A 4,158-nucleotide genomic window follows, 5' to 3' on the forward strand; every position below is an offset into this window, starting at 1 on the left:
GTGAGCAGTGATCATGCCTTTGCACTCCAGCCTGGGCAACAGAGCGAGACTCTGTCTCAAAAAAAAAAAAAAAAAAAAAGATTTTTTTTTTAAGTTCTTCAGTTATTGTTAGTGTTAGTGCATTTTAGGTGTGGCCCAAGACAATTTTTCTTCTTCCAATGTGGCCCAGGGAAGCCAAAAGATTGGACACCCTGGTGTAGGGAAAACATGGTATATAGAAAGTTTGGTATTCTATCTGGTATATAACGCAGTATACTATATGCAGTTTCAGGCACCAACTGGCGGTGGAAGGGGTCTTAGAAAGTAACCCCCTGAGGGTAAGGTGGGACTACTATTTCTAGGCATTTGGGATGGGAGGGAGAGGCTCTGACATGTATTCAGCTTGCAGTCTTGGACTGGAACCATCTCCTACAGTGCTATCACTACCATAACTTGCCCCATGTTTGTAATAGGCAGGAAAATGGCTCCCCTCCCGAAGATGCCTATATCTGAATCTCCAGAGCCTGTGAATATGTTATGTTATGTGGCAATGGAGAATTACAGATGGAATTAGGGCTGCTAATCAGCTGACCTTAAAATCATTTTCTTTTTTCTTTTTTTTTTCAGACAAGGTCTTACTCTGTCACCCAGGTTGGATGTAGTGGTGCAGTCATGGCCCACTTTAGCCTTGACCTCCCAGGCTCAAGCGATCCTTCCACCTCAGCCTCCCAAGTAGCTAGGACTGTAGGTGCATACCACCATGCCTGGCTAATTTTTGTAGTTTTTGTAGAGATGGGGTTTCCCCATGTTGCCCAGGCTGGTCTCGAACTCCTGGGCTCAAGTGATCCACCTGCCTTGGCCTCCGAAAGCGCTGAGACTACAGGTCTGAGCCACTGCACCTGGCCTGACCATAAAGTAGGGACATTATCCTGGATTATACAGGTGGGCCCAGTGTAATCACAAGGGTCTTTAGGGCAAGAGAGTTAGTGTCAGAGTGATGTGATGTGAGAAAGAGTCAGGCAGCCATTGCTGGCTTTGAAGATGGAGGGGGGTCACAGGCAAGGGAAGATGGCAGCCTTTTGAAGCTGGAAAAGACAAGAATGCAGGTTATCTGGCCAGGCATGGTGGCTCACACCTCTAATCTCAGCACTTTGAAAGCCTGAGGCGGGAAGATCACTTGAGGCCAGGAGTTCAACACCAGCATAGGCAGCACAGCAAGAAGCTATCTCTACAAAAGATCAAAAGATAAAAAATTAGCTGAGTGTGGTGGTGCAAACCTGTAGTTCTAGCTACTTGGGAGCTTGTTTGGAAGTTCTAGCAGGGGAGCACAGTACTTGTATACCCTTGACCAAAGACCAGTCCTCCTCTATCGGGGATGGCCATCCTCTTCAACTGAGCACACAGCTTCAGAAGGGACGCACATGGAGAGGTGAGGGAGGAAGGAGACACCCCCCTAGCCAGCCAGATTAGCCCAATCAACCCTGGTAATCAATGGGGTGACAGAAGTCACAGTCATATCACCCTTACATCCAGTCCTAGCTGCCTGGGAGGCTGAGGCAGGAAGATCTCTTGAGACTGGGAGATTGGGGCTGTAGTAGGCCGTGATCACACTATTGCACTCCAGCCTAGCCAACAGAGCGAGACCCTGTCTTTAAAAAAAAAATAAAAAATACAGGTTCTCCCCTGGTGAGAAAGGAACACAGCCCTGCTGACACCTTAATTTTAACCCAGTGTGACCCATTTTGGACTTTTGACCTCCAGAACTGTAAAGATAATAAATTTTGTTGTCGCTCTTGTTACCCAGGCTGCAGTGTAATGGCGTGATCTCGGCTCACTGCAACTTCTACCTCCGGGGTTCAAGTGATTCATTCTCCTGCTCAGCCTCCTGAGTAGCTGGGATTATAGGCGTGCACTAGCATGCCCGGTTAATTTTGTATTTTTAGTAGAGACGGGCTTTCATCATGTTGGCCAAGCTGGTCTTGAACTCCTGACCTCAGGTGATCTGCCCTCCTCGGCCTCCCAAAGTGCTGGGATTATAGACATAAGCCACCACACCTGGCGTATTCACCCAGAATCTAACATAGGATCTGGCACACAGTCAGGGCTCAGTAAATATCTGTTGAATGAACAAAAGAACGAAAGACAGCTCCAGCTTTGTGGTTCTCCAGAGGTTTTAAGAGTAAAAAGCAGCCTCTATGCTCACCTCAGTCCAGGAGACCCTAAGCCATGTGATCTCAGTTTTCTTGTTTCCTTTTCCCCATCAGCCCATGCTTAACACTGCAAGGCTGACTGCTATTCTTTTGTTTGTTTGTTTGTTTATTGTTTGTTTGTTTTCAGACGGAGTCTCGCTCTGTCGCCAGGCTGGAGTGCACCATCTCAGCTCACTGCAACCTCTGCCTCCCAGGTTCAAGCGATTCTCCTGCCTCAGCCTTCCAAGTAGCTAGGACTACAGGTGTGCACCATATACTTTTAGTAGAGACAGGGTTTCAGCATGTTGGCCAGGCTGGTCTCAATCTCTTGACCTCGTGATCCACCTGCCTCGGCCTCCCAAAGTGCTGGGATTACAGGTGTGAGCCACCGCGCCTGGCTGACTGCTATTCTATGTGCAGTTTCCTCCTTGCTGTGGATCATTTCCTTCCTCTCTCTGGTCATGTGTGTAGGGAGCACTGAGATGGAAGACACTTGTCACATACTATGTGATTTTACCAACCAGCCTTCTGTGGGTTATGCCTGAAACAGCAGGTTGCGTTTTCCTTCCTGTCTTGGATTCTGTCTGCTTTCCTCTCTTCTCCATAACCACCTCTATCCATATTTTGTATCAAGTTTCTGTCCTTTGAAGACCATTTTTTCTTTTTTTACTTATTTACAATATTCTTGGGGTCTTCATCTCTCCTTTTCTTTTGTCCTGAATGAAGCACATAGTTCTGGTCTTTCTTATAGCCCTTCTTAACCCTCTTCTCAAATGGTTCCATGGCTTTCCAGGATAGACAGTGAAAAGAATCAAAGGTACTCTCAGATAAAACGTCGGGTTTACTGCAGAGTTCCTCATGGAAGCCCTCAGTTTATTTTGTGCAGAATGGTCAAGTCCTCTCAGGAGGGGAGAGCAGAGCAGATGCTGGGTCACTGGAATATTGTTATTCTGTTGCTTTCTTTTCGGTCAGTCATTCTCAGGCCCCAGCTTCTCTGATTTCTCAGTGAGCTTAGTTTCTGCCTCTCAAGCTTTCCCTCTGTGTGCCTCAAATTAAATCTCTTCCAGAACCAGGCTCTGATGAGCTTGCCTGGTCACGGTCTAACTCAGAGTTCTCATGGTAGACCTCCTCCAGTGTGGCTGATGTGTCCTATATGTTTTTGACTTCGGTAATTGAGTTAATTCTTGGGCCAGTCTTTTGTGGCCAAGTCTAGTAGCAGAGCCAACGTTACTTATAGAAAGAACTACCTCCGGCCACTCAATCCTGGGGCTGTGGCTACTACGCATACGAATTCCTCTCTGGTACAAACTCTTTTTACCAAAACTATATTTGGAGGTAATATTCATACCTTTTCCTTCTCTTCCATCCTTCCCCCTTTCCTACTCCACAAAGACAGCAAGTTTTTTTCACCCTGTTGCCCAGGCTGGGGTGCAGTGGTGTGATCACAACTCACTGCAACCTTGAACTCCTGGGCTCAAGCAATCCTCTCACCTCAGCCTCCTGAGTAGCTGGGACTACAGACACATACCACCATGCCCAGCTAAAGATACCAAGATGATGAAACAAATGAAACAAATAGATCATTCAGTTTCACCCCCATTACCCCCAATCCAAGTGTAACATTTTCATTTTGGTGGAATCTGTAGGTCTCAGTTATCTGATCTGTTGGAGGTTGCAGCATCAGAGCGGGGAAGTCTAGACCCAGGAAAATGGCTCATATCCTAAAGGTGAACTATGACATCTGTTCCCCTGTAGGCAAGGCTCCTGGGTCTTGCACGGTTCAAGATATCAGAAATAAGCAGGATCTGAGATGTGTATTATGTGGTTGGCTGTCATTCTTCATTCTTGTATGAAGATACTCTCTTCTCCCTTCTTTTTTTTTCTTTTTCTTTCTTTTATTTTTCTGAGATGGAGTCTCACTCTGTCTCCCAGGCTGGAGTGCAATGGTGCAATCTCAGCTCACTACAACCTCTGTCTCCTGGGTTCAAGC

This window comes from Mandrillus leucophaeus, unplaced genomic scaffold, assembly GCF_000951045.1.
Source record: "Mandrillus leucophaeus isolate KB7577 unplaced genomic scaffold, Mleu.le_1.0 Scaffold70, whole genome shotgun sequence".
Lineage (NCBI taxonomy): Eukaryota > Metazoa > Chordata > Mammalia > Primates > Cercopithecidae > Mandrillus > Mandrillus leucophaeus.